General features: G+C 48.2%; 1 pseudogene across 1 annotated transcript; it reads left to right on the top strand.

Annotated features, from left to right (window-relative positions):
* Window positions 1-312: 312 nt before the first annotated feature.
* Window positions 313-8159, top strand: LOC149320346 (uncharacterized; annotated as a pseudogene). Its single transcript, XR_016278579.1, has 4 exons — window positions 313-602; window positions 1420-2609; window positions 3775-3895; window positions 6369-8159. The product of XR_016278579.1 is annotated as an uncharacterized LOC149320346 (transcript).
* The last annotated feature ends 12867 nt before the right edge of the window (window positions 8160-21026 follow it).

Raw genomic sequence — 21026 nt, 5'->3', positions numbered from 1 at the left:
TCCCAGCCCTCCGCTCTCTCTCACGCTCCCCTTGGAGGACGCTCTAGGAATCTGAGCCTCTGCTCTCTCCCCTTTCGAGGCGGACTCTCTAGGAATCCCAGCCCTCCGCTCTCTCTCACGCTCCCCTTGGAGGACGCTCTAGGAATCTGAGCCTCTGCTCTCTCCCCTTTCGAGGCGGACTCTCTAGGAATCCCAGCCCTCCGCTCTCTCTCACGCTCCCCTTGGAGGACGCTCTAGGAATCTGAGCCTCTGCTCTCTCCCCTTTCGAGGCGGACTCTCTAGGAATCCCAGCCCTCCGCTCTCTCTCACGCTCCCCTTGGAGGACGCTCTAGGAATCTGAGCCTCTGCTCTCTCCCCTTTCGAGGCGGACTCTCTAGGAATCCCAGCCCTCCGCTCTCTCTCACGCTCCCCTTGGAGGACGCTCTAGGAATCTGAGCCTCTGCTCTCTCCCCTTTCGAGGCGGACTCTCTAGGAATCCCAGCCCTCCGCTCTCTCTCTCACGCTCCCCTTGGAGGATTCGCTGGAGGACGCTCTAGGGATCTGAGGCGTCTGCTCTCCCTCCCGCTTGGACGCGGAGGACTCTGAGCCAGGCAACGGAGGAGGTAACCAAATGGGGCTTTGTGGGGGTCTGAGAGGAGGAGGAGAGCCCCCCTTGGTGCCTCCCAGGCGGGGAAGGGGTCCCTGTTCCTGCCGAGAGCCCCTTGCTCCCCTCCCCGACCCCCATTCTCCTATCAAAGCCCCCTCCCTTCCCTTTGTGGTGGAGTCTCCTCCTTTGGAGGCTGTCTCTAAGCAGAGGCTGGATGGCCATCTGTCAGTGGGGATGCTTTGATTGTGAGTTCCTGCATGGCCCTTGAGGTCTCTTCCAACTCTAGGATTCTATGATTCGCTTATGGAATTTCACCTAATAGTGAGTGGGGATGGGGAAGAGAGAGCTGGCTGTGGGGCCGAGGGCGCGTCTACGCCAGAGGAATAAGGGCAGTTTGACACCACTTTAACTGCCACAGCTGCATCCTACCGAATCCTGGGATTTGTAGTTTCCGTGAGGCACCAGCCCTCTTGGGCAGAGGAGGGGGAAAGACCTGGTGAAGCTACAAATCCCAGGATGCCCTAGGATGGGGCTACAGCACTTTGCAGCCACAGTCCAGGCTGCAGACAGGAAGGGCAGGGAGAAGCAGCCGAAGTCTTCCTCCCATTTTGGTGCCTCTGAGGAAAGGTTTAACAATGTCAAAAGCCCACCAAACAGGGATGCCTTTATTGGCCAACCAAAATGCACAATTTCATCTTGCAAGCTTTCGAAGCTCCACTGACTTCTTCATCAGGCAAAGTGTTAAAAACCAAACGGGAGAAAAATTAAGAGATGTCAGTCAGATGCCTGCATTTTGTTGTTTGTGTCCTTAATTAAGATGGTACCTTTTGCAGGCTGAAACAACGGAAGAACGGCCCCTTGGCACCCAGCTCCGGAGCAGTGGCTCTTGGGAGGTTTGTGTGTGGACACATATGGCTCTTTGGAGGTAAAAGAAGACCAGGCCTGGCGCTGAAGCACTTTCACAGAATGACAGGATCCCAGAGTTGGCGGAGACCACACTCTTCACTCCAGGCTGCCTGTGAAACCTTGAGGGAGAGGCTCTGCCTCTTTTTCCTTCATTGCATACAGTTTATTTTCTTAGGACTGGGATGGACATCCTGTAGCTCACCAGATGTAGGTGGAGTGCAGCTCTCACCAGCCCCTTGAACAGCATAACAAATAAATGAGGGCTGCTGGGATTTGTAGTCTGCCAATACCTGGACGGCTGCAGGACTCCCACCCCTTCCTTAAATATTGTGGGTAATCCCAGCTAGAGGGTTTTGATTTTTTCCGATGAAGACGGAAGGACCCAACAGAAGAGCATTTGGTTGTTCTTTGCTGTCGGATTGTCTTCAGTTTATGGCAAACCTGTGAGCGAGTGACCTCCAAGAGAACCTGCTATTAACAGGTTCAGCCAGGTCTTGCAAGCTCAGTATTTTGGCTTCTTTGGGTCAATCCACTTATAGTGCTTTTTTTCTCTTTTCTTGTTCCCTTCTACTTTCTTGTTGGAAGGAGTTAAACCCTTTGTGACTTGTAGGGTCACCCTTTTTGCTGTAGCAGAAAAAGGTTCAGCCTAGGGTGGTGGTTGTTTTCTCAAAGAGGGTTTGAGTGGCCTTTTGAAGATCATATGTTTTACTTTGTTTTAATTATATATTGCTAATTTTTGGTTTGTTTGTTTGTCTTTTTGAAATGGTCTGGATATTTATTCAATAAAGAATACTTTACTTTACTGAACATCATTCTATTTTCCAGTGAATCAAGTTGTCTCATGATCTGTTTAAAGTATGACAGCCTCATTTTGGTTATTTTGTCCTTTGGGCAAAGTTCAGGCTTGATTTGCTCTCAGATCCATTAGATTGTCTTTCTGTTGGTTCTTGGAAGACGGCATAAATGTGTGCACATATGAAGCAGCTTCCTTTATACGTTCTGCAGGTGATCAGAGGCCCAGGATAGGCCTGCCTGGTGTCCAAACAGATAGAGAGAAGAATCTCCACTGAATTCCTCTTCCATGGAAGAAACTGTGGGAAAGAAGTCCTTGGAACAGGTTAACATTCACCTCCTCCTCTTCTGCAGTCGAACCATTGGGGGTGGGGGTGGGGGGTTTCTCCCAACAGAATATCCCAAACAGTTGATACCAGGAGCAGAAGGATTCCCCCCCCCCCCGCCAAAGTATTGTTCAATTCTCCCTCCCATGATTGGAATCCTTGGTTTGTCAATCTGGGATGTGATGGGTGTCCAGATGCCATCCTCTGTCCTGCAGTGACCCTGTTGATCAGTGCTTTCTGCCATCTTGTTCTTCCTTTCTTCCCTTTCCCCAGCCAGTCAGGGCTAGATGTTGTGGGGCTGGGCTTCAGGGACCCCTCAGCCTGTCAGCAGGGCTTGCTCTATACTTGTGTTAGCACTGAATCCATTGCTTTTCGGCAGAGTTGGTGCCCCCACTTTTAATTTTACTGCTAAGGATAGGAGGAATTGCCTGCTTTCGATGCCAAAATAATTAAATGGGTCAAAATAGGTGGAAATATCAGGAGTACAGCTCCCAAACATCAGCAGGACACGAGATTGAGTGAAGTTGCCCTGGACACATTCCAGCAGATTGGAAAGACCTATATGGTAAACCTCCCAGGTGTTAAACAAAATCTCTGTTCTGATGAGGCTCATCAGGGAGCCAGGTTGTAACCTGTTTTTTCTTTCTTATGTACTGTTCTTCAAGTTGCAGGGAGTTAATGATGGGGGACTATTTCAAAGTATGTACAGCAGAGTCTCGATTACCCGACCTTCAATAATCCAACATTCTGGATTATCCGACGTCGCTACTCAGTGATTTCTTTACATTTTCAGAGGACTGAACTGTTCATACAGTACTTACTATACATCACAATGGTGATCAGTGATTGCTTTACATTTTCAGAGGACTGTTTATACATTACAATGTTGTTACTGTAACATTACTGCAACGTTACTTTTACTGTTACTGCAGTAAAACTTCAATACGTTTGCAATTCCTAGTGATTTCAAAGCTTTTCTTGGACCCCCCCGGATTATCCGACATTTTCGGCTATCCGACTGTCAGACCGCCTGTTTATGTTGGATAATTGAGATTCTACTGTATCCTTATTCTGAAGGAATTAAACCCTGTTGGGAAGGCACCATGTGTTTTCTTCTATATCTGTTGAGTTTCTCTCTGGATAAGGACCGTTTTTCTGTTGTAGGTGACCTTTGAGGATGTGGCTGTGTATTTTACAGAAGAGGAATGGAACCTGCTGGATCAGAACCAAAAATCTTTGTACAAGGAGGTCATGATGGAAAATTATGAGAATGTATCTTCCTTGGGTAAAGAACTTGAATCCATTACCCTTCCTACGAGGCCTGAGGGTCCTTTCATACACACTATTATAATGATATGATTCCACTTTAATTGTCATGACAACATCCTGTGGAATCTTGGGATTTATAGTTTAATGAGGCACTAGAGCTCTCCAGTTGATTCTAAATGTTGTTGTTGTTGTGTGCCTTCAAGTCATATCTGACTTATGGCAATCCTAAGGTGAATCCATCATGGGATTTTCTTGGCAAGTTTTTTTCCGAGGGGGTTGCCATCCTCTGAGGCTGAGAGTGTGACTTGCCCAAGGTCACCCAGTGAGTTTACATGGCCAAGGCAAGATTTGAACCCTGGTCTCCAGAATCATAGTCCAACACTCAAGCTACTACACCACACTGGCATACCCTTCTTTAAACTGCCAATCCTGAAATTCCGGATGAAAGACCGCAGTTTAAAAAAAAATTACCCAAATTCCTCTCAACACATCCCAGAGCGATTTGCCAAGTTCTGAGGTCCTCTTTCAGTCCTTCCAGGCCCTGGACATGCCTCTATCTTCCTCTTGGGCAAAGCCCTCCAAGGTCTTAAAATGGCTCAAAGAAGGCTCAACAGTGGCAAAACTGACCCCACATCACATAAGGTATGTTGGGGGATATTGAGGTGCAAAACCTTTTTCTTTTCCCCCCTCAAAAGGTAAATAGGGGATGTCTCCTAATATACCCTGAGGGTCTAGTGTGCCCCCCTAATCCCCAACAGTTGCCCATTCCTGTCTTCGCTGGAGCCTTACTCTCACTATAGTCTGGGTCCAAATCCTAGCTCAGCAATGAAGCTTTTCGGTGACTTCCTCAGTCCAGCCCCCTTACCTTGGCTCTTCTATTTATTTATAGATTTATTATCCTGCCTTTCTCTCCACATGGGGCTCAAAGTGACTGGGATAGTCTATGCAGAAGAGAAACTCTCTGAGATCCCTTTGTAATTCAGTGTAGCCCCTTAATCCCCAAATGTTGCCTATCCCTGTCTTAGAGACGTCTTAAGGCTGCGCTATGGAGCATTACTCTCACCTAATTTGGGGTCCCAGCTCAACCATGAAACTCTCAGATGTCTTCCTCAGTCCTGCCCCCTTTGTCAGTTTTTCCTATGTAAGTACTGATTAACCTGCCTTTCTCCCCAAATGGGACTTAAAGTGCTTGCAGTAAAACTGCTTCCTGCATCTGTCACAGGTGGTCTAGCTCTGTGTGGACAGGAAGATACCTCTGGGAAGGTCCACAAAAAGGACAGAAAGCAATGGCCTCCCAAATCTGCACATATTTGTGCATACTAACCCTGAAGATGAGCACAGGCCAAACTCTTGACTGGGACAAAAAGAGATGTGTGTTCATCCCCCTCCCCATCCCAAAAGTAATGACATAGCTTGTCCAGTGTTATCCGCCTCAGCTCTGCTAATTAACCACCACACTTTGGTGGCATACCCATCCCACCCCATTTGTTTTAATGTACTTATTCATCTGCAAGTGTCTCCTGCAGATGAGCTGGCGCATGCTTCCAGCTCTTCTTTTATTTCCCTTACACTCCTTGCTCCCACATCCCTGATAGCTCTTCTTTTCTTCCTGACCTCTCCAACTTTCTCACCTGCCCATCTGCACAACTTCATAATCTCACCCTCAGAATCTTCTTCTCATCTTGTTCCCCTGCCGTCTTGTTTTATTCTCTCTGTCTTGCTCACAGACAACACACACATACACACACAGTGCCACATGTATTGAGAGGCAACTGTGAACCTGACAAACCTTACTGGCTTATTTGGATGAACTGGTGTAAACCAGCTGGTACCTATATGTTTTCAGTCCAAAAGGAGTCCTGGCACAGTGGTTAAATGCCACTACTGCAGCCACTCACTCAAAACCATAAGGTTGTGAGTTCAATACCAGCAAAAGGGCTCAAGCTCCACTCAGGCTAGCATCCTTCCAAGATTGCTAAAATGAGTACCCAGCTTGTTGGGGGCAATTAGCTTACAGTTGTAAACCGCTTAGAGATTGCTTAGTTCAGTATGAAACGGTATACAGTGGACCCTTGTTATACGCTGGGGTTTGGTTCCAAGATCCCCCGTGTATAACAAAATCCATGTATGCTCAAGTCCCATTAAATATAATGACATAGCACAATGGTGTCCCTTATAAAAAATGGAAAATCAAGGTAAATTTATACTTTTTTGGAACATTTTCAAACCGTGTATGCTTGAATCCGTGTATAAAAAATCTGTGTATAAGAAGGGCCGACTGTATAAATGAAATTGCTATTACTATTGCAATTAAGGTGATCCATTTAGAAACTGACTAATATCTGTGAAGGGGGGAAAGGGGGCACAAATGCCCCTCTGTCTGATGTTTCTTTTCGTTTTTGAACTGGATTATTTTCATCATTGTTTTCAGAGATCCATCCTCTCTGAATGCTGAGATTCAGTTTGTGTATCCTTTCCCTTCTTTATAGGAAATTTTAGGACTCATCTGAGAGTCTACACAAGAGAGAAACCATACAAATGCCAGCAGTGTGGGAAATGTTTTGGTCGGAAGTCAAATCTTGTAACTCATCAGAGAGTCCATACAGGAGAGAAACCATACCAATGCCAGCAGTGTGGGAAATGTTTTGCCTACAAGTCACACCTTCACAGACACCAGAGAGTCCACACAGGAGAGAAACCATACCAATGCCAGCAGTGTGGGAAATGTTTTGTTTGCAAGTCACACCTTCATAAACACCACAGAGTCCACACAGGAGAGGAACCATACAAATGCCAGCATTGTGGGAAATGTTTTGCTCACATGTCACTTCTTCTGATCCATCAGAGACTCCATACAGCATTGAAAATGTACAAATGCCAGAAATGTGGGAAATTTTTTGCTGATGTGTCTTCCTTTGTGATTCATCAGAAACTTCACACAAGAGAAAAACCATACAAATGCCAGCAGTGTGGGAAATGTTTTGCTCACAGGTCAGTGCTTAAGACCCATCAGAGAGTCCACACAGGAGAGAAACCATACAAATGCCAGCAGTGTGGAAAATACTTTGCTTGGAACTCAGACCTTGTGAGTCATCAGAGAGTCCATACAGGAGAGAAACCATACAAATGCCAACAGTGTGGGAAATGTTTTATTCACAAGTCAATCCTTGTAAATCATCAGAGAGTTCACACAGGAGAGAAGCCATACAAATGCCAGACTTGTGAGAAATGTTTTGCCCGCAAGTCACTCCTTGTGACACATCAGAGAGTCCACACAGGAGAGAAACCTTACAAATGCCAGCATTGTGAGAAATGTTTTGCTGAAAGGTCACACCTTGTGACTCATCAAAGAGTCCAAATGGGAAAGAAACCTTACAAATGCCAACAGTGTGGAAAATGTTTTGCTTGCAAATCACTCCATGTGGATCATCAGAGAGTTCACACAGGAGAGAAACCTTACAAATGTCAGCAGTGTGGGAAATGTTTTGCTAAAAGCTCAGTGGTTATTACTCATCAGAGAATCCATACAGGAGAGAAGCCATACAAATGCCAGCAGTGTGAGAGGTGTTTTGCTGACAAGTCAGCTCTTGCAGGTCATCTGAAAGTCCATACAGGGGAAAAACCATACAAATGCCAGCAATGTGGCAAATCTTTTGTTAAAAAGTCAGTGCTTGTGACTCATCAAAGAGTCCACACAGGAGAAAAACCTTACAAATGCCAGAAGTGTGACAAATATTTTGGTCGGAATTCATACCTAGTGACCCATCAGAGAGTCCATACAGGAGAAAAACCTTACAAATGCCAGCAGTGTGAGAAGTGTTTTGCTCGAAAGTCACACCTTGTAACTCATCAGAGTGTCCATGCAGGAGAGAAACCCTACAAATGCCAGCAGTGTGGAAAATGTTTTGCTGATACGTCTTCCCTTTTGACTCATCATAGAGTCCACACAGGAGATAAACCATACATATGCCCACAGTGTGGAAAATGTTTTGCTCACAAGTCACACTTTGAGAATCACTTGAGAGTACATACAGGAGATAAACCGTACAAATGCCAGCAGTGTGGGAAATGTTTTTCAGGGAAGTCAGCCCTTATGAGTCATCGGAGAATCCACAAGGAAAGAAACCATGCAAATGCCAGCAGTGTGGGAAATGTTTTGCTCACAAGTCACTCCTTGTGTCTCACTAGAGAGGCCACAGACGAGAAAAACTTTACAGAAGCCAGAAATGTGGAAAATGTTTTGCTTATAAGTCCATCATTTTGATTCCTCAGAGTCCACCTAGGAGAGAAGCCATGCAAATGTGGGGAAAATATTTTGCTCAGCAGTCAATCTTTATGAATCATCAGAGAGTCCACACAGGAGAGAAACTATACAGATGGCAGCAGTGTGATAAATGTTTTACTCAAAAGTGTCGTCTAGAGAATCACTTGATAGTCCACACAGAAGAGAAACCATATACATGCCACCAGTGTGGAAAATGTTTTGTTGAGAAGTCATACCTTGACAAACATCAGAGAATCCACATGGGAGAGAAACCATACAAAGTCCTGCAGCGTGGGAAATGGATTCCTCAAAATTAAACCCTTTAGAGGCAACAGAAGGTTCACAATGGGGAGAAAGTGGAAGAGTGATATACTTTTTGTTTGGCTTGACAGAACATCTAGATTCTATTTTGTAAAGCTATTTTAACCCATAATGCTATTTTTGCTTCCAAACATGATTTTAAAATATCTTACATTTATATGTTCATTCCAGAAAACTTTGAATTATTTGGAGCATTCTGTTTTCTTCACTGCTAATCCAAAATCTGTGAAATGGTATCAGTTGTGGAGAATCAGTATTTTTATTAATGAGGTTCACCTCGAAATCCACTGTTAAAGTGCCTGTTTTATACTTCTGTGGGGAGCGGCAATTTACATGAGGCTGAAAAAAACATTTTTTCCCTTTTGGCCTCATGTTGACCTGTGATGCCCACTGATTCCCAAGGTAAATGCCAACATCTTTCTGTCCTTGATGATTCTTTCTTTCTGCTAAGCCCTTGTGTCTGGATAGAGGGAGAAAGAGCTACAGCAAGAGTGACAGTGTGGAAAGTACTTGAACTTTCCTTACTTTTCTGTTAATTTACAATCCTTGCTTTTATTCACTGTAATGTTTGTGCTCCTCTAGCAAAACAAGAAGAGAATTCTGGTAAAAGAGGGGAAAGAAGGAACTGAGAGTGGCTATGTGCATTTCTCCACATCAGCGGCTGTGTTCCATGGCTCTGCTGGGCAGCTTAGTTTGTTGTCATCAATAAAGTTGAGACAGGCCAAATGCTTTTGAATGTGTTGGGCACCCTTGAGAACAACATTTTAGAACTCAGCATGTCAGATGTGATACTTTTAACCCCAAGTGCACAGAAGCAATCTGCAACATAATGAAATGGACCAGAATAGTTACTTCCAAGTAGATGACACACCTACCAGAGTCACCAGGCAAACAAAACTAGATGGGAGTTTTGCAACAAGCCACAAATCTGTGATTCTATGGTTAAATCTGTTGTGCAATCTAAGTGGTAAAAATGATGGTTATGTGGAGAAGGCAACATAACCCCCGGAAAAAATCAAAGGGGATGGAATGGGATATTTCTGCAATCCTTGTGAAGGTCTGCTTTCCAGGCAGACTTTTTCCTTTTCATATTTTCTGCCTTTCTGCTTCATATCCAGCCTGATTAAGAACTCTGGGGAACGTGTAGGTTTCTCCTCCCCTGTAAATATTTTGGGGACCTTGTTCAAGATGCCAGGCAGGTAAACCAAAGTGGAGCTTCAAAGGGAACACAATTTGGGGTTGGAGGACTGAGAGGGAATGTAGATATCAATACCAGGAGAGATTCTAGAGCAGATAATTAAACAGAGTCTGTGAACATCTAGAAGGCAGTGCCATAATCACAAAAAGTCAACATGGGTTTCAGAGAAAGAAGTCATGCCAGACAAATCTGGCCTCTTTTTTTTTTGATAAAATAACAGCTTGGAAGATGAAGGGAATGCTGTGGATGTAGTATATCTTGATTTCAGTAAGGCCATCTCAACATTAGGAGGAACTTCCTGAGGGCTGTTCGACATTACTTTCTCCGTGTTCATTCAGCCAGTTGTCCCCCATCCTATATCTGTGCCTTAGAGGTCTTTAAACAGAGGCTGGTTGACCATCTGTCGGGGGTGCTTTGATTGAGAATTCCTGAATGGCAGGGGGTTGGACTGGATGGCCTTGTTGTCTCTTCCAACTCTATGATTCTATGAGTCTATAATTCTAAGAGAAAAGTCAAGTCTATAATCTTAGTCCTTGATGATCTAAATTATCCATGTTCAGCACATGGAAACTCTTCCACACACAGGTCTTCCCAATCTGCATTACTAACTGGTATAAATCTAGGGCACCCAATTAGCAAATATTTTGGATGTCCAAGAGACCACCTCAAGAGCCTCTTCCTGTCCTTGACATTACAAATTTGAAAACTACAAATTAAATCATTAAGAATTACCTCCTTTCATGATGGCTCAAAACTAGTTGCCTGCGTCACATGCCTCCCTCCACCAAAATATTAAACTAACCCTATCTAAAAGCCGTGGGTTTAATGCTAATGCAGGAATAGAACAAGTCCTCCTGAGGGGCCACCATTGGCAGGAAGGCAAATCCCATCATTTCTGGGCCTGATTGACTGAAAGGGGAAGCAAGGACAAGATGGCAGGAAGCCCTGATTAAATGAGCCACTGAAGGACCAAGAACGGCCTCTGTCCACCCACTGCATCCCAGACTGACAAACTCCCAATGGCTCCATCACAAAGAAGGAGGGGGTGAATTGTAACCTGTTCCATGGTCATCTTTCCTGCAGTTTCTTCCATGGAGGAGGAATTCAATGCATGTTGTCTTTCCTCCTTATATTTGGAGACAGTCTAGGACCTATGAACATGAAAAAAGTACAAATGGAGGTGTTTTACATCAGCACACATTTATACAGTCTTCCATGGACCATTGAAAATACAAATCAAGCCTGAACTTCCCCAGAAGACAAAGTAAATAAATTGAGGGTATGATAAACAAATAAATTGGGGGTATCAATTTGGGCAAATAGTGAGATGACATGACTCTTTGGAAAAGATGATGATGGCAGCAGGAAAAGTGCACAAGTGGATTGACCCAAGGAAGCCAAAATGTGCTTGCAATACTTGGTTGAGCCTGTTCATAAAAGGGTCTCTTGGAGCAATTTTCTGTTTGGTTCCTTTTTTATCCATCAGAAAATAAAGCCCTCTCTAGCTGGGATACTCACAAGATTAAATCCTAAGGCAGGGGTGGGAATCCTGTGGTCCCCCAATGCTTGGTTGAATACAACTCCCAGCATCCCTTCCTGATTTGTTATGTTGTCAAAGGGGATGATGGCAGCTGTACTTCATCAACATCTGGAGGGCCACAGGATGTCCACCCCAGTCCAAAGAAAGTAAATTATATGCAGTGAAGGAAACACAAGCAGAGCCCACTTCCCTCAAGGTTTTAGAGGCCGTGTGGAGTGTGGAAAGAGCTTCAGCACCAGAGCTGGTCTTTTTGTCTTCTAAGAGTTACATAGACAGAAAGCTCAGCTTCCTAGAAAGGTAGGAAATATTAACATGGAGAGAAGGACCGAAACCTTGCTCTCTGTCCCCATTTCCAGAAGAAGGCGGAGGAGGCAGGAGAAAAAAGTCAGAGGACCAGAAGCGGGGCCATGATGATGGCAGAAAGGGAGAGACACCCTAAATGGACTTGTTTATAGGGGAGGCAAAGCAGAGGGGTCCCTCTCCATCCCAGCTTCTGGGGAGAATGGACAGTAGAGTGTGTGGACATTGGCAGGTGTTTGTGCCATACCCACCAACAATTCACAGGGGAAACCCAGGGCATGTGCAGCCAACCAACACCAAGGTGAAGTAGTCAAGAGAGCAAAAGTTATTAGTGAAGAAGTCATAAACAAGGAGAAGCTACAGCCATTTGCTTTTGCCTGAGCTTAAGGGGAAAGGAAAAGACCCTGCCCCTCTTTCCCTCTCTTCTCGCTGGGTTAACTGAGCGGGAACTATTTTGGCATTTTGGGCCCTATACAGACCGGCACTTTGTGCTAGCCTGTGGGCGGAGTCCGGGCTCAGCGTCTGCACACTGGCTGTGCACCCTTTCAGACGGCATCATGGCGTGACTCCAGTGCTGCATCCACATGATGCAGCGCCAAAGAGGTGTCATAAAGCCATGTCGCTGCGGCTATGGAACTGCCGCTCTCTAGAGGCCAGATCGGACCCGCGAAATGAAGTTGCTGCGGCCTCAATCCAGCCAGGAAAAGAGCGGCTGCCTGCCACCCATCTGTACAGACCATTGGACTCAGTTTGGAGTATACCTTAAAAAGCACGTGAAAATGTGAGACAGCACATGGTTCACCAGGACACCTCCCTGTCAAATTGGGGCAGCTGGAGAGTATTGGTGTATGTGTGTTTGTATGTGTGCACGTGTGCTGGTAATTTTCCATCTTTCTTGTGGAGCTTCCCATAGGAAGGCATGAAAACTGGGGGGGTGGGGGATGGAAGGAATCGTTCCAGTTTGGCTCTTCTTTTGTTGTTCCTACATTACACTCATCCTTCCACATTTCTGGCTCTGACTTTTGCAGATTTGATTATTCACAGATTTTATTAATATGTTTTCTCTAGGAGTATCTAGGTTCTCCAGCATGGCCCCATGGTCAGTGTTAACCCACAGTGGCACTGAATGACCTAGAGATTCCGAGAGAGAACACTTGTTGGGATATATAGCAACTTCGCATGCTGAAACGGGTCTGAGGAAATGACATGGATGTGGCCACTAGGTCGAGCTGTTGTGTAAGTTATTTACAGCTCTAGTGGCCGTTATATGTGTCAGCATTCAACAATGCATCAATGGAATGATGCAACTGTCAAATGTCATTCTCAACTGTCACTGAGGGAGAGTGAGACAGTTGGTGCCTCTGAGTGGGTTGTTACTGGTGTGGATGGTGGATGGTGTTGATGTATATAGTGTTGTACACAGTGGAACTTCTTCTGTGAATAAAAGCCTCATCTGAGAGAAGATTAGAAAGCAACAGGCGTTTCTCCAGCTCACAAGCTACTGACTATAGTCACAAAGGTGGAGAATTTGGTGCCATATGTTGACGTGTTGCCTCACGCGCTGCGTAACAACATCAAAAGCGTTTTAACAGGTTCTTACTTGTTATACGTCCATTTCCAGCAGACAATGTTAAATCCTCCTGAGAATTGGGTTGCTCCTCCCATGAGCTCCTAGAGGCAGGGACATAATTAAAATAACAAAAGGACCCCCCTGCCTCCTCCTGGGAGGAGCTACCCAGAAGGTCCAGTTGTTATCCAGCCTAAGAAAATAGCAGGCTGAGGCCAGAGATCAAAAAATTGTTGATAAGAGCCCATCACTCCTGTGATCACCTGAACGGAGAGCTCTTGTAACTGAAGTATTGGCTAAGGAGACAGCGTGCAACTCCCGTAGTCTCCCAGCAGCACCTTGGGTGGGAAGGAGGATTGAACCTTCTCCATTGGAAATGGACATGTAGCAGGTAAGAACCAACGTCCCTTTTCCCAGAGGAGAAAGTGAGATCCTCCTTAGCACTGGGATTTACCAAAGCCCTCCCTTAATCAGGGGTGTGTGTGCTGCGTAGGGGGAGACGGCGGAAGGACGCGCTGAAGGACCTTCCTGCCAAATGCAGCTTCAGATGACTGGTAGAGGTCAAGCTTGTAGTGCCTGACGAAGATAGAGGATGTCTTCCAAGTAGCGGCCCTGCAGATCTTGGTCAGGGGGGCTCTAGTAGACCAGGCTGCTGAGGTGGCTGTGCTCCTGGTTGAGTGAGCGACCACTCCTTCCGGTGGTGGGAGGTCCAGAGTCCTGTAACAGGCCGCAATGCACTCTCTGATCCATCTAGCCAGCGTGGAAAGGGACACCTTTCCTCCTTTCCTCACTAGACTGTAAGAGATGAAGAGGGCCTCCGAGGATCTGAATGGTCTTGTCCTCTTGAGGTATATCTTGATTGATCTGCGGACATCAAGGGTGTGCCAGATCCTCTCTAGCTTGATCCCCGGGTGAGGGCAAATGGATGGCAAGATGACATCTTGGGATGTGTGGAACACCGAAATGACCTTGGGTATGAAGGTGGGGTCCATGAGTAATAGGATGGAGTCAGGTCTGAAGATGCAGAGGTCGTCTTGAACTGATAAGGCACAGAGCTTGGAAACACTGCAGGCTGAGGGGATGGCGGTCAAGAAGAGCACTTTCCACGACAGGTGCTTGAGGGACATCTCTTTCAGCATCTTGAAGGGGTGAATTGTGAGAGCCTTGAGGATGGTATGCAGGTCCCATGACGAAAATCTGTGTTGGTGATCTCCTTGAGGAGCCTCCTCAGATGTGAATTGGAGGAGACTGAGGCTGCATCCTCATGAGGGAGGATGGAGGTAATTGCTGCCACCTGCCTTTTAAGAGCGTTAGGCCAGAGGCCTTGGTCGATGCCATCCTGCAAGAAGAGCATCAGCGTTGAGGCGGAGAATTGCAGGGGATTGAGACGCTTGCGTGTGCACCACCTTCAAAATACTTTGAAGGTGTATTCATAAATCCTATGTGTGGAGGGATGTCGAGAGGCAAGAATGGAGTTAAACACCTGTGGTGAATATCCTTATTGTTGGAGCATCTGCCGCTCAACTTCCAGGCATGAAGTTGAAGCCAGGCCGGATCAGGGTGGAATACTTGGCCCTGAGAGAGAAGGTCCTGCTGGACTGGAAGCTCTAGGGTCGTTGTGGCCATGGTGATGATCTCGGAGTACCAGGCTCTGCGGGGCCACACCTGTCTGAACTGTCTGTAAAAGTTCACAAACCCCAAGAACCTTTCACTTGCTTGCGGGTTTTGGGCTGGGGCCAGTTCATGACATCTTGGACCTTGTGGGGGTCCATCTGCAGCCCCAAGAACTCCAAACTATTGGTGTGGAACTCACACTTGGACAGTTTGACATACAGTTTGTTGTCCAACAGTCTTTGTAGTACCTTCTTCACCAGCTGCACATGGCTGGGCAGGTCCGGGGAGTAAATGAGGATGTCGTCTAAGTACACCAACACCCCCTCGTACAGCAAGTCATGCAACACCTCATGTATAAGTTGCATGAAACAGGATGGGCCCCCCGAAAGTCCAAAAGGGAGGACCAAGTATTCAAACGCCCCCAATGGACAGTGGAATGCAGTCTTGTACTCATCCCCCTCCCTAATTCTTATTCGAAAATAGGCATCCCTTAAGTCCAGCTTGGTGAAAACCTTCCCAGTGGATAACCTGCTCAACATGTCCTTCATTAAAGGCAGGGGGTATTTACTACACGTGCTGATGGCATTCAAATTTTTGCAATCCGTTACCAAACGGAGCGTCCAGTCTTTCTTTTCTCGGAAAAACACTGGGGCCCCAAAGGGGGAACTGGAGGGGCGAATGAAGCCCCTAGCTAGGTTCTTGTTAATGAACTCTTTCAGGGTGCCCATCTCCCTTGGTGTCATGGAGTACAGTTTAGGCTTGGGGAGGGGTGCTCCCGGCGTCAGCTCTATGGCACAGTCTGTATCCTTATGCGGTGGCAGCACGTCACACTCGGTCTCCTCAAACACTTCGCTCAAGTCCATATACACCGTCGGGAATTTTTCAGGCTCTGGTAGCCGGGTGGCTGCCACTCGGGGAAAACGCCCATGCACTGTCACCACCATGGCTCTGTTAGCCTCCCCACCCTGGGTCCGGCCCAGTGGCACATGATTGCGGCACCCAGGATCATTGAAAACTAATTGTTTGGTCTTCCAATTGATGAAGGGGTTGTGGAACACTAGCCAGTCTATCCCCAACACCAAATCACACCCCTGGGTGGGCCCCACCACAAACTGAATGGATTCCCAGTGCCCAGCGGTCTGCAAGGTTAGTCGCTCAGTCTGTTGACTGCTGGGTGTTCCTCCCAAACCGTCCCGTCCATTTGAAGGAATGGGAGCAACTCTGGCAAGGGCTCCTGCTCAATTTGGAGCGATTGCACCAGTCTCTGATCAGACATTGGGTGCACCCCGAGTCTAAAGCCGCCATCATGGGCGCTGTAGTCCCTTTTAACTTGTGTCCCAATTTGACTTCCAGGAAGTATAGGGGAACCCCCCCACTCACCAGGTCCGGGATTGTCTGGTCCTGAGCCAGCTCAGCGAGGCGCTCCTTTTCCCCGCCGGGCTGCGCAGCTGCTTGACAGGCCGCTCCCTTCGCTGCGCCGCCTTGGGCACCTGCCGCAGCCTTAGGGGTTCCTTTGGAGTTAGCCCTCTCCGGACACACAGCGATCAAATGGCCCCTTTTCCCACAGGCCAAACCGAGGCCCAGCCGCATCCGCCGCTGCTTCTCCGTCTCAGCCAAAGCCTTCGGTTTGCCCGGTCCGCTGTCCCAGCTTGCCGTTCCTGCCAACCTCCCTTGTTGGAAAGCTGCCCGCTGCTTTGCTAGTCGGATCCGTTCTTTGGTGGCCTCTGCCTCCCCGGCACAACGAATCCAATCTTGCAGCCCCTGGGGCGTCTCCTTCATCAAGATCCACTCCAGCAGTTCCGCGCAGAGCCCATCCTGGAACTGGCAGGTCATCATGGCTTCCGGATAGTCAGGGATGTGGGCGGCTACACTTCTGAATTCCAGCACATATTCTGCCACGGAGCGACTCCCCTGCTGGAGGGCGGCGAACTTGGCCTTGCACTCTAAACGGGTCTTCGAACCGGGCCCGCAGAGCCGTAATGAAGGCCGACAGGGACCGCAGTTCCCGCGCCCCACAGTCATACAGCTGCATCAGCCACTGCGCTGCTTGGCCTTCTAGCCGGCCGGCTACACATCTCACCTTCTCGGCCTCATCCGGGAAGTAGTCACAGCGGGCTCGCATGTGTCCGGCCACCTGGGCGAGGAAGAATGGAAGCTGTTCTGGATCCCCATTGAACTTAGCCTCCAGCTTGCCCGCCAGCAGCTCACGCAGCGCCTCCGCTTCTCCCCGCCGGTGTCTTGGGGTCCCCCAGGCATCCCTTTGGCGCAATGGCAGCCGGGTGCTCTGTTCGTCCTCGTCCTCCTCCTCCGAACCGTCTTCCTCCTCAGCCTCTACTGGCCGGGCAGTTAGGGCAGCGGCCGCCGCCGGTGCCTTTCTGGCCCCCTGGCCCGTTTTCTTCCCATCCTTGGGCATCAGGCTGGCTATCATAGCCTTCAGTTCTCGGATGTCATCCTTGACACTCGCCGCCTCCTCCGACAGGTTCTCTGGCCTGGGGCTCTGTAGCATTGCCTCACCTAAGGCTTGGTCCCAAGCGGTCAGCCTGCCCGCTCGGTGCCGTTGCTTCCCAGCCCCCGTTGGCAGGAACCACCAGTCCTCCGGCTGGTCCTCGGAGCAGATCCCTGTCTTGGGCCTCGCTCCCTGGCGCTCCTCGGCGCCGCTCGTCTCCTCGGTCTCGAGGTCTCCTGTGTTCTCTACGACATCAGTCTCGATGTTGAGTTGTTCAACCTGCACCGTCACATCGGTCAAGATGCTTTTAGCAGATTCTGCTGACTGTAAGACCCAGCAACTTCCACCAGAAATCCACAACAGCAACTTGCTTAAAAGCAGTGAAGTTTTATTGGAAATACAGATAGATGTGACTGGACAAACTTTTCAGCAGAATCTGGCAAGCCGAGCCCCAAGCACTAAGTTAAAACACCTACTCCTCCCCACCCTTTTTTCCTGTGGGCTTTTTCCCCTCCTCCTTCCCAGGCCTGAGAAGCAAACACCGTGGCCTTGAAGACTCTTACAGATGTCTCGGCCTTATCACATTCCATTCCCAAGCAGCATCCATCCCCAAGCAGCAGCAGCCAGCACCCCATGCCCCCAACCACAAGCAGGCAGAACTACAACCTAAAGCAATTGCTAAGCAAGATGAGCAGTAACTATAGGAACTGTGAAGATTGATTGGTAATTGACTTTGGAGTTCTGACAGGCCACCAGGATCACTTCTGATCTTGCTCATGACCTTGGTCATGAGAGAGAATGGCGGGAAGGCGTAGAGTAGGGTCCTCAGACAGGAGAGATTGAGGGCATCTATGTCTATCACTCCCTGAGTCTGATATCTGGAGACGAAGTGCGTTGTCTTGGTGTTTACTGGAGAGACAAAGAAATCTATCTCCGACTGGCCTAGGTAACAGATGATCATGTCAAACACTTTGGGGTAAAGGCTCCATTCACCCTGATGGATGTCTGTTCTGCTCAGCCAGTCCACTGTTGAACTGAGTTCTCCCTAGAGGTGTTCCACTTCTAGGGGACAACAAGTTGGTCTCCGCCCATTCTAGAAGAAGGCGTGCCTTTTCCATCAGGGATTGAGACTTCATCCTGCCTTGGCAGTTGATGTGGACCTTTGCCGTGACATTGTCAGTCCTGATCAGGACTTCTCTGTCTCGAACCAGATGTGCAAAGTCAAGCAGGGCCATCCTGACCGCCCTTAGCTCTAGCCAGTTGATGCTTTCCCAGGAGGGGTCCGCAGTAGGCACCTCAGCCTCTCAGGCTCGCATCAGTGGTGATCTGAAGCTGTTCCGGCTTCCAGAGGGAGGAGCCCTTGAGGTTGTCGACCGAGGTCCACCAGTCAAGGGAGCGAAGGACAGGTGTCGGGACTGTGATGGCAATCTTGGACTTCTGAGCAATGGCCTCCTGGTGTGGGAGAAGAAGCCATTGTAGAGGTCTTGAATGGAAACGTGCCCAGGGCAGGCAATCCATGGCTGAGATCATGAGGCCCTGTAGATGCACCAAGGTGGAGAGATTGACGGTCCTGGCATCCCGGACCCCTTGGGTTGTCCACTGGAGGGAGTCTATTCTTTTGTGGAAAAGGGAGAAGTGCCCTGAGCAGTATCGATTATCGCTCCCAGGTGTTGAATACGTTGGGCTGGAGAGAGAGCACTCTTCTCCAGGTTGACGATGAAGCCGTGTTGTTGCAGGGAGTAAGATCTTGGCAACCTAGCAGCGGCCTTGGTGGAGCGAGGCGGTCTGAAGAAGAAGGTCGTCCAGGTAAGGATAAACGTGAATGTGGGAGCTACTCCAGTGAGCCACCAGCGCAACCATGATCTTGGTGAAGACTCTGGGTGCCGAAAGCCCGAGGGGGAGCACCGTGTATTGGTAATATTGGCCAGCATAGGCAAAGCGGAGGTATCTGCGGTGGAGAGTGTGGGCTGGCACATGTCCTCTCCTCCTCAGTACTTTCCTCTGCGCGAACAAGCTCTGAAGGGCCTGTTCAGGCGGACGAAAGGGAAGCCGGGAAGTCGAGGACTGGGCAGGCGTCCCAGTTCTCTCCTCCTCAGTCCTTTTCTCCACGCGAACGGGCTCTGAGAGGCCCGTTCATGTGGAGGAAAGGGAAGCTGAGAGGGAAGAAGGCTAGGAGGAGGAGCCAGACATGCGTGCCGCTGGCTCCTTCTCCCAAGCACCATTTTCTGGCTTCCCGCTATCGCCCCATGCCTGGTGAAATGGCGTCGCGTGCCACCCATTGCACGCGTATCATAGGTTCGCCATCTCAGCCCTATGAGGAACGACTTAGGGAGCTGGGGATGTTTAGCCTGGAGAAAAGAAGGTTAAGAGGTGATATGATAGCCCTGTTTAAATATTTGAAGGGATGTCATATTGAGGAGGGAGCAAGCTTGTTTTCTGCTGCTCCTGAGACTAGGACCCGGAGCAATGGATGCAAGCTACAGGAAAAGAGATTCCACCTAAACATTAGGAGGAACTTCTTGACAGTAAGAACTGTTTGACAGGGGAACACACTCCTTCTTTGGAAATTGTGGTGGAGTTTCCTTCCTTGGAAATCTTTAAACAGACTGGATGGTCATCTGTTGGGGGTGCTTTGGTTGAGAGTTCCTGCATGGCAGGGAGTTGGACTCGGTGGCCCTTGTGGTCTCTTCCAAGTCTATGATTCTATGAAAATGTAGTATGAAAGGATTCTCTGCCTCCGTATGAAGGGCAATGGGTTCAAGTTCATTACCCAAAAAGGACACATTCTCATAGTTTTCCATGATCACTTCCTCGTACAAAGCTCTCTGGTTCCGATCCAATAGTTGCCATTCCTCTTGTGTGAAGTACACAGTGACATCCTCAAAAGTCACCAGCAATACAAAATAGCCTTCATCCAAAGAGCGACTAAACAAAAGTGGAAGAAAACCCATGGTGCATCCCAAATATTATGTGATAGCTTCAGAATACTGATAATGTTCTATGTATGTTAATATTCTCCAATTCCTTTTCCTTAACTCCCTGGAGTTTGAAGAATAAGGAACGAGGGGAAAGACAAGGCTACAATACGATATCAGATTTGTCTGGGTCCGAGAGGCCGCAATCCTGTATGATCGTCCTCTCCCTGGTAAGCCCTGATGATGGCTGGGGCTTCCTGGGCAAAGAAGGACCTAAACCAGCACACCATCTCAGATGGGGAGGAGGTTAGTCATGTCCTCACCACCGACGAGGTCCGGCGACCGTGATGTAGGCTTTTCCTCCTCTGACCCTGACTGGGCCACTCAGGAGGCCCTGGCCTAGGCAGCGGAAGGGAGGGGGAATCTCTCCATTGGCTGCGGCTGCGCTTCCACCGTTCGGCCGGCCAGCCGTGTTAAATCCTCAGGGGACACAGCCGGCAAAGCCGAGGCTGGCCCAGGCTGGGTGGAAGTGACCTCCCCTATAGATCTGGACTCCTTGTCATTAGCCATAGCTCAGATGCAGATGTGAAAGAAAGGAAAGGGAAAGGAGACAAAAAGAAACTCTTTTTTTAAAAGGAAAGCACAGGAAGAAGAGAAAAGGAGAAAAAGGAGAAGCCAGGTGAGTCAGGGGAGCTGGAGGAAAAAATCCAAAGGCTCGAAGGAGCAGAGAAGAAAAAACGCATCCTACCAGGAGCAAGGCAGGAAGAAGACTGAGCAGTGTTGCCAACAAGCCTTGAAGATAATTCCCGAAAATGTTGGTCCAAAACCCGCTGAATCCCCCCAGATCACACGGAATATTCAGTCACAATTCCCGGAAAATTCCCATAATGTTAAAATGGCAGATGTTTTGCAAATAAACGTAAACATAATTGAATAAAAATAATTGTAACTTATTTCAACTCTCAACATCACAATTGAACCA

Source organism: Sceloporus occidentalis, unplaced genomic scaffold (assembly GCF_023333645.1).
Source record: "Sceloporus occidentalis isolate IW3139 unplaced genomic scaffold, rSceOcc1.0.p SCAF_1, whole genome shotgun sequence".
Classification (NCBI taxonomy): Eukaryota; Metazoa; Chordata; class Lepidosauria; order Squamata; family Phrynosomatidae; genus Sceloporus; species Sceloporus occidentalis.
The sequence above is the reverse complement of the archived record's forward strand: the minus strand, read 5'-3'. Positions and strand labels throughout refer to the sequence as shown.